The sequence below is a fragment of the Anser anser genome (assembly GCF_964211835.1).
Source record: "Anser anser genome assembly, chromosome: 6".
In the NCBI taxonomy this organism is placed as follows: Eukaryota; Metazoa; Chordata; class Aves; order Anseriformes; family Anatidae; genus Anser; species Anser anser.
The window spans coordinates 11,925,268-11,944,890 of NC_139726.1; the positions used below are offsets into that span (position 1 = coordinate 11,925,268).

At 40.7% G+C, this 19,623-nt stretch overlaps 1 protein-coding gene across 8 annotated transcripts in view; it reads left to right on the top strand.

Annotated features, from left to right (window-relative positions):
- LOC310901732 (uncharacterized protein) overlaps positions 1–19,623 on the top strand; it is a 139,175-nt gene that overhangs the window by 52,178 nt on the left and 67,374 nt on the right. For 4 of the 8 annotated variants that reach the window (XR_014586080.1, XR_014586081.1, XR_014586082.1 and 1 more), the window contains 2 exons: positions 1,673–1,779; positions 2,583–15,020. The exons of 1 other annotated variant lie outside the window; for it this stretch is intronic. The gene's annotated coding sequence lies outside the window, so the exon portion shown is untranslated. Of the gene's footprint in view, positions 1–336; positions 1,517–1,672; positions 1,780–2,582; positions 15,021–19,623 lie in introns of those variants that run through there. 3 more of the 8 variants (XR_014586085.1, XR_014586086.1, XR_014586083.1) reach the window with 3 other exon arrangements.

Consider the following 19,623-nt stretch of genomic DNA (forward strand, 5'->3'; position numbering starts at 1 on the left):
CTGTGCTAAAAGTCCCATCACAAAAGTGCTCTCTAGACTCAAGCACACACGCCTTCGAGCAGTGATAGCGGGGGTACTGCACCTCCAGTATGGACATTGTGATTTTTTTTTGCATATTTGTTTAGAGGAAGCAAATTTCAATAACAGATGAAGGCCTTTTAGTGTTACCTTCATAGAATCGTAGAATGGTTTGGCTTGGCAGGGGCCTTAAAGATGACCTAGTTCCAACCCCCTTCCATGGGCAGGGACACTTCCCACTAAACAGATTGCCCAAAGCCCTATCCAACCAGGTTTTCAGATAACAAGGGGTCAGACTGCAGCTATCTAGGTGCTTATTCTCTCTGCTTCCATAGTTCATAATGTTTCTTGAAAAACATGAATTTGTGGCCTCTGTGCCTGAACTAAAATTGCTTGATTGCAACATGAATGGGTTTTGTGCATGCATGGCATGCAGTGGATCTTTTTTTTGCTGGAGACTGGATTGCTGTCTTCAACCTCTTTTACATACATCACTAAAACACTATGAGGAAACTAAATGATTTTTATCACTGGGCCAAATATACAGGATATGTTTTCTGTGGAAACATGCTTTTTCCTCCTCAAGGATGATCTTCAGTGTTTAATAGAGAGTACGGTGGCATTCTGTTAAGCAAAAATTGCTCTTTAAAAAATGCTTTGTTACTTTGGAGGGAAAATAAAACCGATGTTCTGTCTCTGTTGTCGTTGGCTAATTATAAACTTGCTTGCCCAACCATTTCAGTAACCTGTAGAAAACTGCTTTGTGCCTTCTGCCTGCATTTACAGACAGCAAGGAGAGTCCTGAGGGCTCTGAAATGGTGGCTACTAGTCCTGACATAGGCACCTCCAGAAAATGGGAAATGATGGACCTGGTTGTCAGTAGGAATCATGTGGACCATATTTCCCAGTGCCTTTTCCAGACTAATTGGATGAGATAATGAAATCATTTCCAGGACAGGTCATATGCTTGATGGAAATAGCACAGCCATGACCTGGGTGTATTGGTGGTCCCATGCTAATGGTTCATGAGAGAGAAAAGAGGCTGTCAGTTTGGCTTTGGTGTATAAAACTGGCTTCTTTTCCTTGCAAGCTTACAGCAGGAGACAGGATGGGAATTACTTTAAAACACTGCTGGATACAGAAATAAAAAGAAATCTGAGTAGATTATAAGTGAAAGTCCTTTTTAAAGGGGCTGTCCCTAATGAAGTATAGACCCCCCACCCCGTCAAAAGTTTCCTTTTTCTGCCTGTTAACATCAGACAATCAATCTCATCCCATCAGCTTCAGCAGTATGCAATTCTCTCAGCTCACTGGGGAAAGACTTTTTTTTCTTTTCTTTTTTTTATTTTTTTCATTTCCTCTTTAATTAAGCTCTGCGGCATGCTGCTTTACTTACAAGGCCCCAAGATATATGGACATTGCTTCAAACAAACCATTGGAGAGAAGAGCATTAAAGATAGCCCTCTCTACTGCTAATTTAAGTGGCCCAAAGCCACAGGTAAACTAGTGCAGAGGCAACAACAGCTGCAACAAATGAGGAAATGATATGCAATTACTGGATTTGCAAATACTCTGCTGGGAACTGGGCATCTAAACATACCATTCCAGACTGCCACGATGTACAAAACGTATTTTTTTTTTTTTTTTTTCACAGTTGCAGAGCAAGAGGGCACTTGGTAAAAAACACGCTGGCAGCATACATGGTACTGTAGGCTGTTTGGTTATGAATGGCTCTGTCAAGCTAGTAAGAGACAGGAAGAGGTAAGTGCTTTCCGTGCAGTTTTGCTGCTGTCTGCATCATTATTTCTATAATGTAGTCAGAGGTGATTTTAAACATTGTTAATAGGTAGAGGTTGGACCATTCTAGCATACATTCAAGCACTTGCCTGATGATAACATAGGTCTCTGTAGATGTGAGCTGGTCCCCAACTATTGCCTTTATTGCTACATGTCCAGCTCATTAGCTTGCTCTTGTTGTTGAAAGAAAGTTGGACCCCATTAATACCTGTTTATGTCTGTCCATTCCATAGGAATAGGAAACATGCTTCTACTTTCCATGCTCTGTTGTGTTGTGTAGGCACTGCTTGGGCATTCATCTGTTGACTATACAAGCCAGGCTTTTTCCCTTGCATCTGCATCACTAGAAAATCTGGTAAATATAATGACTCCCCAGGACTTCACATCATTATCTATTTTTAGAACTTGAGACATTGCTGCTGGGGTACTTTATAAAGTAAAACAAAAGTTAAATATGCAATGCGATATTTTTTGGGCTTCCTGACTCCATGTTGTGGATTATTTAATGTTTCTCCCACTGCAGTGCCTACACACTTTCATGGTACAGGAGATGTTCTACTTCAACACAGAAAGATAGCCATCACTAGAAAGAATTTGTCATCTAAATAGACAAGGAAATATAAGTGGCAGATCTCAGGACCTGGGTTCCTGCCTGTTTCTCACTTAGGTTCTTCCCTATTAATAATATATCTGATCTGGATCCACTATATTTTCCTGATAGGGGCACTTGGTGTCTTCTACCCAAGTGCCTGTTTTCATTACACTAGGAACTCCATGTCCCTGAGACATTTATCCTTCTCCAAAGTTGGTTGAAATGGGTGAAAAAATCTGCTGAGACACATGAAGTGACTACGTTGATACCATTTCCTTGGAAGACCAGGCTAAGCGACATGGAGGAAATCACTATTTTAATCCTTGCTTTTCTGGTGGGTAATGTAAGCAAAGTGAAATTCAGTAAATACTCTGAAAGGATTAAAAAAAGATAAAAAGATAAAAAGAAAGAAAAGATAAAGAAACCCAGCTTGTTCTGTGAATTCTCATGTTACTGGGATGTTTATAAATATATATATGTGTGTGTTTTATTGTTCAAAAAAGTATCTGGTGGCTTCAGATTAGATTATATATACCTGTTAGGAATAAAGCAGAAGGGGATTCTAAGAAAAAGACCAAAGGCATAACCCATAAATCAGTAAGTGAAACAAAAATGGAACCTGCTGCTGATGGAATTTCCATTGATTTATTTGAATGGCCCCAGTATGAATAATAACTTAATCTGTCTGAAGACTCTCTCCCCACAGCACACTGATTTACAGCAGCCATCCATCTCTCTTCATAATTAGCAGACTCTGACAGTATTTATTCTTCTCTGCCCACCTTCATTACCATTAAAATTTAGACTTCTTCCCTGCTCTGGAGCAGCCAGTGTTCATGTTGCCTGGCACACTGGGATTACTCAGCTGCTTGATTTGTGGAGGTGTTTTCTTATATCCCACCTCCTTTGCTCTGGCAGTTGGAGTCTGCTGCTTTCAGGAAGAAACTTTTCTAGGAAAGCAAATGAAATAAGCACAGCTTTAGTACCGTCTGGCAAAAGCAATAATAATGTAATGCTAAAAGTCAAGATATGGAGCAACCAAGTCTCATCTGCCCCTTCAAATGCTTGATGGGGGCAAAGGGGCAAAGGGAACCAAGCTGACCAAATGATCAGTTAATGGAGGAAGTCTGGCTCCTCTGTTACAGCTGATTTTCCTCAACCTCAGGTTCATTTCCAGTCTAAAACTTACTGAGTGCACGTTGCTTACTACAGCACAGAAGTAGATGCCATATTTACTTGAAGAATAAAAGCACAACGAAGATCTGTTCTTTAAATTTCGAAATATTTCTTAAATAGCTGAATATAAGATCAGAACATGATTTTCTTTGTCGGCATATTTATATTGACGACATGGCATGGAATCACCAGATAATTTGATCCTAGAGTTGATTTGAAAAAGAGAAATCAAATACAAAGTAATCCAGCAACTGCTTCTTCTTGGACAGACTACCTTTCCAGAATGCTAGATGGGTCTGAGGTTTCATATTCAGCCTAATTATGTGCATATTGCTTATTAATACGGTAAATTAAGAGATGGTGTTAAGCATTTAATTGACACGTAATGCTAATGTAAAATTAATTAAATAACAATTGGAAGAAGTATTTATGTCACCAGTCTTGGTTATTAACTGAAATTTAATTAAGTAGCTCATGGCAACATGTGAACAAATCTCTGAACAGGCTTGCTGAAGTTACATATAGAACCTCATGTTTTAACTATTTATATATTTATTTATTGTCCAGAGCTACCTCTCTCTGTCTGTGGAATGCCACTGGTTGATCATGGGCAGTAGATGGGCTTGATTTTAGTTGCTCAGATCATTCTCAGTAAAACATTTTGCCCATATTCTTTTCCTTTGTAGGGACTATTGGAAGGTGAGAGGGTGAGCAAAGGAGGTGTGCCTGAGGATACACACTAAATCCATACAAAAATGAAAACTGTGGTCTCCTCACAAGAATTTTGTAAGTCAGAAGGACCAAAGTCAAATACATCATTTATTGCAAATTCTTCTTTCTGCATGAATGGCTGTGTCCATTTTCTGGATACAGAGACAGAACAGAGAGGAGAAAATGAAGTGCCTGTCTCACCCTGTGAGCACGCAGCTGACATGATGATGAAATTTCACTTTCTGTTCCGTGATTGTCCACCTTAATCACAGGCCCATACACCCCAGCTTCATTGAGAAGCTGATTGCTCATGAATGTCACCCAGCCCCAAGTCTCCTACAGCACATATCACATGTGCTTATTTAGATAAACAAATATTGCTGAGAGCAGCACAATGAAGGAAATCTCATTTGCACAGCTTTGTGACTCGTGGCTGAGCCTGCTGGTGTCTCGGAAAGGACTTGTTTATCTAGCAGCATTTTTGCCATTGAGGATACCCCTATGCTCTTCTCTTTTCATAGCTGCAGGTTTTCATGGAACTTGAGGGTGGCCATTTGAGAGCCCTACTCCTCTGTCAAATTTGGATGAAGTCAACTGGTACTTTCAGAATTTATTCTGGTAGGGAGACCCCCTACCAGATCTATGGGCCTTCAGACTGATAACATGAATCCATAAACACTATTGTTTTTTAGACAGAAGAGGCTATAATGATCCCTTGCAGGCAAACAGAAGCGTATCAAAAGAGCAAGTCTAATTTTGTTCATCCGTTCTCAGGTAACCATCCCACAGTCTTTTTGATTACTCTGACTATAGCAAATGCCATCATGACCCTCAAAACACAGCATGTCTGCAGCACAGTTCATAGACAAGTTTTTATAGGTCCAAATATGTCCACTGGCTTGTCGAATCCTTGATCACATGAATGATGTCAGTATCACTGCTCCTTATCTTTGTATCTGAGCTAGTTTGACATTCCAGGTCCTCTCTTAAACATCCCTTAGATCCCTTACTTCATTATTCTGCCATATTTCTTTCTTTAGTTGTGTTTACCAGGAGAATTGAAGCAGAAGATGAACCACTTGCTGACTTTTGGTTGTAGCATGAGACCGCATATTCTTCACAAGGGAACTCACAAAAAAGCTATTAAGGAGTAGTTTATATCAATGGTCAAAGTCCTTTATAGTACCACCTCTGAAAATCTCTTCATTCAATTGCCCTGTCAGGCAGCAATAACTGCCTCTACTGATTTGTGGCAAAGCCTACAGAAAGAATAAGAACTTAACTCTCCTTTGGTTTGTGTGAAGAGAATTTCTAAATGGCTGCAGGGTACACCTTGTCTTGTGGATGTGTTATTTTACCCAGCAGGAATTGCAGAAAAGCTGTGTGTGTAAAGAAAGGCCCCTCCTTGAAAACTGCTCTCCACAAACACGGTTCTTACAACAGTAGACAAAAAGGACTAGGGGAGGACAGACCTTCATGGTGACATGCAGACCAGCAGAAAGGAGTAGTGGTAAATGCAGGATACAGAGGGACACAGTGTGGCAACAACACACTGAAGTATCCACATCAGACGCTAGTCAGAAAGTCCCGGCAGCATCTGGGTCTAGATGGACAATGCCTTTGCCTTATGTTTGAATTCACTGGCTTTTTTTGCAGCTTCACTATTTCTTCAGTAATAAAGGAAAAAGATTAAAAGTTTTTTCTTATAGAACTCTTCAAAAAGTTAGCCAGAGTCTGTGAAAGCAGACTGAAAGTGTGGTGCACATTGTAAGGTGTAGAATAAAACCATATGTTCCTTTGTAGTAGACACAGAGGATGCTGTAGTCTGGTCTCTCAGGAACATTTATTTTTGTGTTCCCCTGTGTCAGGCACATCAGCAGGAGGAAGAAAAGAAAAGGAGATTCAGATGCAGAATTATGAATTCAGACATCTCAGATGCGGGAGGCCTTCAGATAATCCAGGTCTGGACCTTCCACGGTGTGAGTGCATAACCTCCACCAATCGGTCATGCTGTGTTGGCAACGCGTTTCATGTAGCCAGTCCTGAACAAAACCAGACACAACTACAGCATTTTGAATGCAGTTGTATGCTTCCCAGACAGCCATGGAGGGCACTAAAGAGACCTGCCTGAATTACTGTCACCCCAAAACGAGTCCCCCTTGGCACTGAATCTCACCACAACGCATGTTCAAGGTTGCAGCTATCCTTTCAAAACTTTCCAGGGGAAAGGGCCAAATACCCTTACTTTAGAACAGTTTAAATTTTTGAATTGGTAGCCAGAGAGGAAAAAAGAACATTGCCCCTACAGCCCCACCAAAAATGTACAATAGGAGAGTTATTTCAATTCTAAAAAAAATTTTAAAAAAGCAGTCAGAAGTAAACATTTAATAAAAGAGTTTATGATAGTCTGATATTTCAGTGTTTGTTTTTTTTTTCTTTAGACATACTTTGAAGATTTATATTAAGAGAAATTTCAAAAATCAGCTTGCATTGACATGGAACATAGAAACTCTTCACGAAAAAAAGCTACTGAAATGCTTTGACTTTTTGTATATTGCAAAGAATAACAATGCAAAAACCTACAAAACCTGAATATTCTTTCAGTCCATGCAAATGTGTTTTTTTTTCCCCCCACCAGAATCCCCTTTACCTTGCTGTCTCTCTGTAGTGAGTAAGCTGTACCACTAACCTCTCCCAAAGTCACTATAGAAGCTGCTTGATTAATGCAAAGTGAAGATGAGGTAAAGACCTTCTCCACAGATAACACTTCCTCTGACAGCAACAGTGTCCCTTCTTTTATTCAGGCACAGAAACCTTTTGTACTTTTGGAAAAAAGGGAAATATATTAATTTTAGATAACTGTATTCAAGCTCATTTACAGTTTAACAGCCAGTGCTGTATTAATGGCCATCGTTTGCTTCTCGTGCTCATACCTCCTGACACTGGCTTACAGAATCCTCATGTTTGTCAAAATTGTTCATCTGCCCCAGCCAGCTCCAAAATATATCCAAGAGCATGAAGTGAAGCTCAGTTATTCTTTAACTACTGCCTGTCCCTGTGCATTCAGGGTTCTGTCACAAATGCACTCCTATAAATATGAAATTCAGAAATTCATGTACTAAAGCACATTTTGCTAGAAACAGGCTTGCTTCCAGCTGAGAATGAGCTCATGGGAGTTTGAAGCATCCTATGCATTTCAGCATATTCTGTCATTTGTTAATTATTTGAAGCTCAAACTTTGCTGCTACATTGGTGAGTAGACTTTTCCTAAATTACCAGCATTATCCCTTGCTTAGCCATGTCTTGGCCACAAGTCATTTCTTAACCATTTTGAAATGAGAGGTTTAGAATATTGTGTGGGAGTTGATAGAAATAATGACTGTGAACAGTTGGGCGATCAGATAGAGTTCTTCAAAGTATTAAAATTCAATGTATTCAATTATAACAAGGCAGTGAAGATGTTTCTAGTTTTCTTGTCCAGTCTGAAGTACCAAGAGTACTGAAAGACAAGGGAGTTTGTGCTGAGTAAGAGTATGACAAAGCATGAAGGAAATATTCATCCAATCTCTGGAATATCTTTTGAGAATTTTCAGTTGTTTTCTTAAGTCTGTCCAAAGTATTTTTAACCAAGCTAATTTTCCTTCTCAAGTGAGGGTCACAACAAAGAATGAAGAAAGAGAAAAGTGGTTTGTGTGAAAGACAAAGAAGACAATTCCAACAAGGAATATCAGAGGAAAATGCAGAAAATGACACCCTTCTCCAATGCAAATGATTCAGTACAAGGCATTGAACTGCACATTGCTGGAGGATGGAAGATTCCTTGAAGGAACTATTATCACATATCCTCTCCTTTAGAAATCTGCTTTTGATCTGAGGCAAGGAGGCAGGATATAGGACTACATAGACTTTTTGTTCATCATGTGCAGCAATTTTCTGTTTCAGTTGCTCTTCAACAGATTGGGTTATTTAGAAGCAGAGTGAGGAAGGGGAGAAAAACATTAATGCTGCACAATATAGTTTTTCAGAGTTGAAAAAAAGGAAAAAAAACCAGAAAAACAGCTCTATTTGTGCATTCACTTTTTAAAATAGCAGGTTAGGGAATGGATTTGAAAGACAGATATTGGTTTAAGGAGAAAGCCAAGTCATTAATTTGACTCATTTAGTTACAAAAACTAAATATCTACATATTCTACGTTACACTGGGAAGAAATTTTTGCATTGAACAGAATTCTCCAACTTGTTGCTAACCCTGATGCCCAACCATGTAATCCTGAAATTGGTCTGTATACTTCTCATACCCTTGGTTCATCACAAGCTCCAATCTGCATATTTGAAATGTGAGGCAGTCTCTTCTTGTTGCATCTGCTGCATCTGCACACAAAAACTCAAGGCTTCCTTCACAGGAGCAATCTGTAGCCTTTGGCTTAGAAGGGTCACAAATGGGCATATAACAAATGAGTGCACCAATATTACCATATTACTTTTCAAGGCCATCACAAGAGGTGCCAGGCAGAAATGAGCCCCCTAAGAAAGATTGTGTGAGTTATTGCTAAAGCTACTGCGTCTGAGAAGAGCAGAGCTGTTATAGCACAGAGGAAAATAGCAGTTCAATGGTCAAAATATTCAGGGAGGCAGAAAGGATAATTTATAGGATGAGCAGGACTCTCCCTACTCTTCTTTAAAGGATTGCGTATTCCCTCCACAGGGGCAGCAGGTGACATCTCACATGTGGGTCATCAGGTGAGAAGTACAACCAGAGAACAACCTTGCACTGTCTGCAACTGGGTCAGAAATTCACGTGCTCTGATCTTTCCTCCAGCTTTCTTGTATTTCCTATGTAAAGGAAGCCACTTCATAATGCACAAATTGTTTCTGCAATGGTTTTTAGTTTTGATTTCAAACCTGAAAAGGTTTGGAAAGCTTTGAGCTGCCATTAAATAGGAGAGTGGGTTGAGAAAAGTGAAAATAGTGAGAGAAAGAGGAGAAACCACCCGTCATATGAAACCTATTCTAGTATTTTACTTTGAGTTATTTTACTTTTTTTATTTCACGATGAGAACCATAAAACTGTAAGATGGAAACTTGAAATCCCATTTGTCTCCTAGATAAATCCAGCTCTGCTACAGTGGCTGATCTAGCAGATAATTAAGTGGTTATGATAGTCTTGATAGTCTCCTCAACTCTTATTTTTTGTCCTGTGATCTCCCTCCCACAGTATTGGAAAGATTTGAGCTTTTCTGTCTTTAAATCGAAGCATGGAGGCTGCATTTCTGCTTGAAACATTAAATATACACAAGATCTAGATGCGTTTTCAATCTTAGATGCTACTTTAGCCAATCTAGGTACTTTTCCTCTCAACATTTCATGCCACAGTTACTAAATAATATCTTAGAAACAGAGTTGCCGGAGGGGTTTTATGCACAAATTGGGCAGTGAAGAAACAGAGGAAAAATTAAGTCATTTCTCTACAGAGACAGAGGTGGGCATGCTGGAACTGTTTAGATCCTGATGCAATGGCCTTATATTCTGATATTTTGTAAGATTTGCTTCTTGAGAAATATTTGCTGCATCTGCAAAGGTGGAGTTTACATTCTCCTCTTTGCAGGGGCCAATGAAAGGTTTGTTATTCCCCAAAGGCAGCCTCTGAGGGATTGCACAGTGCTGAATTTCTGCCTCCATTTCAGCACTTTGATTTTCTTCGGGGATGTGGCTCCTGATTTCCATCTGCACAACATGGAAACTGCTCCCCAGGGTGGCAGGCAGGTTTTGCTCAGCAAGCAGGACAGTTATGAGGTGCCAAGCATGGCCCCAGGAGTTGTGCATGCCACGAGGCTCCTAGCAGTTGGAGAGAAATGAGACAAACAGTATGCTTTTGTTTTTAAAGGAAATATGTTGCTGTCTCTGCTGAGAAGCTGATTTTTTTTTTATTTTTTTATTTTTATTTTAAAGCCATCAGCAACTGTTGTTGGTAACCATATGCTGAACAGTCTCTGCACACTGTGTTACTCCTCCTCTCTGATGTTTCCTGGTGAAGCTGCCGTTGTGCTTCCCAGCCCTCATTGCTGGCCAGGAACTCATCCCTTGCTTTTATGACTAGTGCACTGAGAACTTCACAGATCGCAAAAAAATGGTGTACCTCCACAATTTCATAGATGGCTGCACTGTGGTTCAAACAAACTCTTCCTTTTTCCTTTTCTCACCAACTTTTTGGTCAGAATTATAAGAAGGCAGAGAAGAGAACATAGTCCTATTACAGCAAAAGTGATGGCAGTTTAAGGTGGAGTCTTCTTCCTCCACAAAGTGAACTTTCCACTTTTTTTTTTTAATATATATATATATTCTATCTGAAGGCAAATATTCCTTCAAATATTACATAGATTATTAAGGGTTTTGTTGTGCCCTGTTCATGCTTCTACTCCCTGTATGTATCCTTAGCTGACAGGAAACTGAGAGGTTCCCTCCCTCTACACATTGGTTTGCCGTCCTCTCACTGCAGCCATCCAAATGAGTAAGGAACACATTTACAGTGTCCCCCTCAAGCCAGCTGTGCATGGCACTGTGCAACCCCTCCTCACAGCCCTGCTTAGTCACACTGAGTGAATACATTGGCTGTGGGGGAAATAGCTGCACTGCAGAGCCCTGTTCCTGTGGACTGCAGCCATGCCTGATACTAATAATTGCTAAAGGTGTTTCGTCCCTGACAATCTGCCTGCAACAGCAACAACACAGAGACTGGAAATACTCTGCGGGGTCCAGAGTTCACAGCTTGTTTTTCATAGCAGATGCTCCTCTAGAAGGCTTTGCTGGCACAAGCTCTACAGGTTTACCAGTAAATCCTACTCAATAGGTCAGAGAGAGAGAGAATCCAGGCTGAATTAAGGACTTTCACTTTGGCTGGCAAGGACTTTGAGAAGTCATCTAATTGGTAGTGTGCTCAAAGGCTGATCAGCTTAGCTTGAGCCATGTTTAATAGATGGGGACTTTGTTTCTAAAACCTAACTGAAATTGTGGCTCCACAGCTCTGTATCCCAAAGCCTCACTGTCCTCACCACCGAGAAAAACTCTTCCAAAGCTCAGTCTTACTGTTTCAACATCGCTGTCCTCTGCTACCTCGCATCCCCTGGAATCTATTAACTCTGTCTCCAGAAAGTTCTTGTCTCCTGTAAGTCCTGCGTCACATCTGTTGCCTTGTAGAAAGCCTTGTAGAAATGTATCACATGCCCCGAAACATCTGAAATGGCTTCAAACATCTATGTCTATATAACTGAACTGAGCCCTGAAATCATGCTTGTCACAATCTAAGCCAAAAATCGTTTGTTCTTTATGCAACATTTATTTATTTGAAGATTTTTGTGACTCCCTTCACTTCTAGTTTGACTTGGAAAACTCTCTTCTATGAGATTTTCCACGGAGCGTATATTTTCCAGACCACCGATTGTTCTTTTGATCTCATTTGCTGTTTCTTCACTCAGTTCATTTTTTTTTTTTTTTTTTTTCCTTTTAAATACATTGTTCCAGACCGGCTGTTGCACACTATCCTTTGCTAGTTCACTCTAGAAAGGAAGGATTATCCAGTATTTTTGTCTTTCTTGTGACCTTTCCCTTATATATTTATCTCAAAATAAAGTTGACTTTCCTATATAACATTATCAGATTTAGTTTTGTGATCCTTCCTAACCTGCAGATCCTATTGTGACTGCTCCTAAAAAAGGCAGAATTTTTCTATGACTTTGAATTATTTTTCCCCCTCTATTCCTCCACTAATTTCAAGACCATTTTGACAGTGATCCATTCCTCCAAAGTGCTAGCAGCCCCTTCCAGCCTGATATCACTCTGCAAATTTAATAAGTAGCACAACTACTTGTTCATCCAGGTCATTAATATAGAATTGAATGTGACTGGACTGATGCTTGACCCAAAGAGCTACTTTTTCAAAGAGTTTTGCACCTCTCAGTAGTTCCACTTAGATCACACCTCAGCAGCTTCCTATGCAATTATTTTATTATAATTTGTATTATTTTATTATAATTCACAATATTTACTGAGAGTAAGTTGTAAATCTTCCCAAGGCTGAATTCCAGAGAAACTCTCCCAAAACGTTGTACTAATCAAACCAAAATTAAGGAAAGACAGACTATTCTTGCTAACTTACAAGACAGTGGGTAACATTTTGCATGCCTCAGAGGGATGCAAAATGATCCATACCATTCTCCAACGTTTGTTCTGAGGAAAAGAAGTGGCTTTTGGTCTTAGTGCTTTTCCCACATTCCCAGAATGAAGGAAGACAGTCGGGCTGGGTCATGCATCACTGTCAATTTACTGGTCTCAACCTCTAAAAAAATGACAATCTTGTGTGTTTTTAGGGCGCGCCCAACTGCCTCAAACTACATACTGTTCTTCAGATATTGAGGGATTATTATTATTATTATTATTTTCTGTGCTTGAAAAGCTGCATTTTTGAGGAAAGTCTCCTAGCATGAGTACTGAATTTCTGTTTTGGCCACAGTATTTCATCTCAAAGTAATGTATGGCTTTGGAAACTAAACTTTACTGCAGGTCTTCTGCTTATTTTCCCCCTTCCTACCTGAAAACTTTACAAGAAAAATCTCTTTACGTTCAAATAAAATCCTAATCAGTAATAACAATGTTTTGAGCATCTGTTGATTGGCACCCATTTGGAAACAAATAAAATCTATTTGTTTTGCCCAGTGGATTGTTCAGGAACTGCACTCCAAGCTCAACAAGGCTCTTTCTGCTGTTTGTTGCAGCAATCACACAAATTGAATTGAATTTGACCTTTGTTTACTTGCATGGCAGGATCCCCTGCGTCTCTGCTGTATTTCACACAGTGGGAGGTCAGCGTGGACTTTTCCAAGGTCAATCTTGCTGCTGAAGACCAATGGCTCTCCTGCTGGGAGGTGTCACAAGGCATCCAGACAAGTTTGTAGCAGTGCAAACTTGTCAACTGCTGAGGAGGCTCCAGCAGTTTAAGTGCATTTGACCGGTGAAGACCCTCCCTGCCTCAAATTCATTTACTTCTTTGCAGGGGGTAACGAGGAGAGAGAGGCTGAGACAGATGGAAGTGAAAGAATCTGTGAAATTGTCAATCCTCCTATCAAAAAGGCAACAGGAGTGTAAAATATGTCCTGGAAATACATATCAGTGGACTTAACCTGCAGTCTCAGATCTCAGCTCAAAAGTCTGCTAGGGAAATTGGGATCTGACCTGAATTAATCTCCTATGCAGAGAAAAAGGCAATGTGAGGGACCTGGGGCTTGTCTTTGCACTCTCTGGAGTCTACTGCTGGTGAACATAACGGGAGGATAAAAATGTTGCAGTTCATTAGAGATCAGTTTCAAAATAGATGCAAAAATATTGCTGGTACTGGTACATTGAGAAAAGGGGATGAAGAATGAGGGATGGTGAAAATGGGCCACCCGGAAGGGCTCTCACTGGGGAACATGCACGAGCGTGGGGCAGCATGTGAGGAGCTGGCAGCCGTAGAGCTATCTGGAAGCAGCAGAGCTGCATAAGAGTAGCATTATGCTAGAATCAACAATCTCTGCCTTGTGACTTATTGGTGGTAATTAGTTTCACCAATCAGCCTCTTAATTAATGCAGCTATTCTGGTCATGGGCAAGTTTAGATGTCTCTGCATTGACCTCCACTGCACAGCAGACAAATTGAGCACACTGATCAGCTATGCTCCTGATTGAGTTTGTACTTATCAGAAGTGTAAGGGTAAATGGAGGCAGGGGACAATGTGGAGCTTTTCCAATGTTTCCAGCGGAAAGGCCAAGGCTTGAATGCAGGTTCTCACATGCTGGCTCAGCTTTGTAAGAGCCCCTGTGTTCTCCAAAATGAGACTGCATGAGTATAGCAGGTTCTTCCTAGATCACAATGAGATGAGTTGGATTCTTCCGTGGAGTGGCAGGAATATTTGAGATAAACACACAGAACAGTGGAGAAGTGAAAGACCTGTGTGTCTAGGGATAACTTTGCCAGAGAACCATCTAAATTCTGTGTTAAGGACATCACAGTATGTTTCAATTCAGCATAGCAGTAACTAGTGGATTTTTTTTTTTGCTATTACTGTTATTATTTGCTCCACTGCACTTATTTTTTTTTTTTTTGCATACTTTCATTCTTTCATTTTAGGTTGTTTTATGGCCTTAGTAAAATACTTTATCACATATTTAATTTCAAGCACATCCTCTGGATGCCCAACAACCTTAAAAGCATTTAAAGCTCATGTTCAAAGTTAAGTGGGTGCTTAACTGAATAGAGATAGACTTGCACGTGCACATGTTCAGCAAGAGTGTGACTGCTGTGCCAAAGCAAGACATACAGAAGTGAGAATAATGGTATAAATTTTTAGGTTTTGGTTCAATAAGCGTTGTTGCCCTGACTGCAAAGGAATTTACCAGGAGTTGGCTTTGATCTTAGGAATTTGTTAGACATGTCCAGTCTCAGGCAGGAAGAGGTTCCCCCCTTGCTGCCCCTGTGGCCAGGTCTGGCTCACCTGCCTTGCTCTGTGCAGCTCTGCACCAGCCCATGACTCCCTGGGGCTTGAGATTCAGTGGATGATCCACTGAGTTTGGCTCATGTGCTCATGAAGTGGGGAAGGTCTCAATGTCACCCTGACGCTGATGGTGTCATGACATTAAAGAGGGCATCCTCTTAGTCTTTTAAATCTGTTAAAAAAAAAAAAAAAAAAACAAGAAAACTTGTTAGAAAGCAATCCCTATACACCTTAGGTTTTCCACTCTCATATGGCATGATGTAGGAGGGTCCATATTTTGGCAGACACATAGGAAGTTTATTTAAGGCCCAGATCTGCCTCTTTGGGAAAGGGAACAGTTGAGTAACCCCAAATAGGCATAGCATCCTGAATTTGAAATCAAGCAGGGACTAATTGACTCCAGCTGTTATGCCTTTGCCTCAGGGCCCTGCAGTGAACTGCAGCCTGGGTGGGTAAATCTGCTCCCCGGGTGAACACAGCTCTGGCACTGGAGGAGCCTTTTTCTAAAATAAAGGTCTCATTTGAAGCTTTATTCAATAAGTGGTTGAAATATGTCTGTATTTAATGATGGTGAAAATTGAAGGTGTCCGTTAAAGCAGTTGTAATTGTGTTTGGTGCTGAGACAATGAACGTTGTTAAGATTCAATTTGCTCTACCTCTTTTTCCCCCCTTCCAATAATAAATGGTTAATTACCAGTTTCAAATGCCCAGTGAAATTCTCTAGCTTACAGAAATCGCAGTGATCACCATATTGCCAGAAAGAAGTGAGACCCCCTTTTTTTACCAGATGAGAATATTTATTCTTCTACAGTAAAATGCTGAGCAATCTCCTGACTTGGACCATTAAGACCCGGCCTTTCCCCTCTTTGATGGAAGGAGTGGGATCTGGCAGAACCGTGCCCATCTGCTGGGTGTTATGAACACAGGCTCCCTGTAGTGCAGCCACATCTTCTGCGCTGGTGGCTGTGTGATAGCTTCTCCTCTGCATCCAGGGGGACCTGGCAGGATAAAGGCTCAGCACCAGACCTGCTCCGTCCCCATGAGGAGGTGGAGCTCCCTACCAAGGTTAGCATTTCGAGCCCTCATCTGAGCTGAGTCAGAGCAGGATTTTCTTTCTAGACATTCCCATTGCCAAAAGATCCTGAATCCTACAACCCAAAGTGATTCAACCCCAGCCTGATCCAGACTTGCTGGACTTTGGCCCCATGGGTGATGGGACTGAGATGTGCCCTTTTCTCTGAGTGCTGATCCCTGCCTTACAGAAGTGGGGTATTTTTGGAAGTCATTACAGAACCACCATTCATTTCTTATTGCCTGTGTTTAAAGTGTTCATTGTATCTTGAGGGAACCTTAACCTTGAAATTTTCACAGCTTGGACGAGAAGCTGACAAGCAAGCCACCTGCACATGTTTGTTGACTAGAGTATACATTTTGGTCCCAATTAATGTGAGCATCGCAGTTAGGATTTCTTTGTTTATTTATTTATTAGGGATGCTGAAAAGGATTGGATTGGTACAACCAGGGACAGGATATCAGTGTTGTGCTCCCACTGCCGCTACATTATTCAACAAGATTTTCTGCAAACAGCAGTAGCTGATTCTCTGAGCTGAAGACATTGTAAGCACAAAAACAATAGCATCTTGCCATGTAAATGACAAGGGCATTATAAATAGACGTCAGTACCCATCTATCGTGTTTTACTATACGCCACTCCAAAACTCCAGATGCTTTAAAAATACGGATAAAGAGTGTAATGGTTTTCAAAAATGTAGAAGTCTGAGGAGACAAGAGGATAGAAAAAACACAGCACTACTTCCATTTCACAGCCTGCTCCTCAGGCTCCACATTTCCTCAAGTAAGTAATCTGAAGACTGGATTTATTACCCAAGATAACCTCAAATTTAGCAGCCTTCTCACTGCAGGACAAGGAAAGGGAAGGACTTGCGCTGGTCACCTGGAAAATCTGTGGCGGAGTCAGGGTAGACTCTGATCTGCTGAGCTCTGCCCTTTACTGCACAAAACTATTTGTGTACAAAAGGCATTTGCATCTTTTCTCTGTCCCTTCCAAGTCCTGCTAACAAAATGATTTCAATTACACCTTCTTCCTTGCAGCTGAAAAAGAAACAAAACCAGAGCAACCTCGTTCCCCTTAGAAATATTTCCCCTGCTTCCAGAAATGCTGACAAACAGCATTCAGTTCTAACAGCTTTGGAAAGATACATACACAGGATGTGGGTCATCGAGCTGTGTGTGTTGGAGGCTGTGCTTGGTGTTTTTTAACAAGACAGACCACAGCTTAACAAGTGTCAGTCTTGGGAGTTGCTGGTAACAATGAACACCAGGGTTACTCACTTCCTCTCAGTCTTTTTCTCATTTGTTTCATCCCTTGAACCACCCATCTACCTATTTCTTGTTCAGCTGAGTATTTGATATACCAGAATTTCTGTAATTGGCCCATATATAGGAAGCAAGGGATATTTCTCTTTGAGAGTAAATTTGACTTGCAATTCCTTTTCGTAATTAAAACCCCTAAAGAGCCCTACCGTGTAAGCAAAATGTATTTTCTCATAACTTTCTAGAGCCTCCTTGCACTACAGTCTCCATTCTGTCTCAACACCTGTCTGTAAAGTAGAATGCTTCCATGAGCATTTATTCATTACCAAAATGATAGCTGAAAAGCAAAACCAGAGGTATCATTACAATCCTGATAGCAGAGTATGGGAGCTGTCTGCAGTCTAATGGCTCCTGAAATTGATTGAGTGCAATAATGATGTTGCAGCCCCTTTCTTGAGTACCATGTTGTGGGCACTTACTGATGACTATACAAGTATTCATCAATACACCATGACCCAGTCCTGATGAAAGATTAGAGTTTGCACAAGTGAGAAAGTGAAAGCATAAATGGAGGATTATCTGCTTAGATTTTGCTCCTAATCTTCAGAAAGTGTCTTGCATTGGACTTGCAGCCAGCCAGTAGGGAGTGAGAAAGTTATCCAACATTTTTCTTTAATCAAATATTACTATTATAAGTTATTATCTGTGCTATAATGTTGCCTAGAAACCTCTAACAATGCTGCGTCCTGAGTGAAAAATACTTTTATATTCCAAAGTCAGAAGAAGTTTTGGTCCTAAAGAGCTGCCAGCCTAAAGAGACCAGATACGAAAACATATTATGAAGGTTCTCTTTGTGAAGGAGAATTGAGGCCCAGGAGCCCAAATGTCACACATCAGATGCTGGGGCAGAGCTGAGAGCAGAACCCGTTTCTTCACATTTTAGATGACTGCTGAGTGCATATTTCAATGCAGCAGGGAGGACATATTTATGCATGCTGCCACCCACCAATGCTAGATCCTAACTCCATTTGCTATTGTGGACTGGAGCTGCCTTGTTTAACCTTATTTTAGGTGTATGAGAATTTCCTCTCTTCCATATCTGCAGATGCAGTCAAGTCCTCCCAATCCTAAACAGCATGCATACTAATCTTCTTACTGCCTTTCTTTAGATACCATAGCACAGTCCTGTTTTTGCCATAGGAGACAGTTTGAAAACAGCATGTAGCAACCAGAACCCCTTCCCCCTCAGGCCTGAGCCAGAGCTGATGGAACTTACAGATATTTTTATATTAATACTGATACTCTTTGGATTAAGCTATATATTGTTTCCATTTCTGTGCTCTTTGCTGTCGGTGTTACTCTGTCAAACAGGTGGAAATATAGGGTTTTGAAAAATGGTTAGTTCTTAGAGAAATAAATTAACGTATGAAGCCCACGTTATCAGTTTGGAGAGTGGGAGGAAGTATTTAAAGATGTGAAGACATTGACTAACAAATCAGCCCTTCCCTCTGGGCTGGTGTCGTTGAGGTCCAGATGGTACCTGAGCAGCTCAGATGCTGGAGCCACAGACTCTCAGTTCAAACAGACCATTCATCATGGTGCAGAGTGGGGACTGGCTGCACAGAGGAGGGTGTCTATAACCTTGTTGCTACAGCTGCTTCCTGATGAAGCCTGCTATGTGCCCGCTGCTTCGGTAAAGGTTATCTCATGCTGGGGAGTTTTAATCGTCTATTATCTACCCAGAGGGAACTAACTACCTTAAATAGACCAAGGCTAAAAGCTTCATTTTCTGGCCTTTTTTGGAGTGTTTTTGAGAGAAATTCATATGTTAGTCAAACTATGGATTAAATAATAATAATTTAAAAAAAAAAACACACAAAAAACCACAAAAACACACAACATAATGTCAGCAATATGTTCGCTTGAGAAGGAGACCCTAGGTCATATGGATCCACCAGCAATGAATCTAAATAAAGTGAGGGAGAATATCGCTGACTACTACACTTCAATTATTATTGTAGTGATTGATAATGTGGTCGGTCAGATAATGTGATGACATGTGTGGTCCAAAGGTCAGTGGCACAGCTGGTGAGATGGAAAACCACACTGTTGTGATGTGATGGGCTGATGCCTCATGGCCTCATATGCAGCTCCTGTAAATCAAGATTGATTTGGATTACAGTGCTCGGATCCTGTCCTGTTCTGCATGTGCCAGCTCTGCAGGATTTATCTGCAGTTTGTCCAACTTCCACCTTTTCAAGAAGGGTTGCTAACTTTTACTGACATGGACATTTCAGTTTGTTGGTTCAGGTAACTTCATTTATGTTTGAGTCTTTCCCTTAGTTTTCAATTGAATTTTAATTTCAGAAAAGAAATAGAATGGATTTATCTATTTCTGTCAGTAAAATAGTAACATAAAACAGCCTTTTGTAAGGATGTGACCAGCTTTACTCACTTCAGAGGAATAAAATGT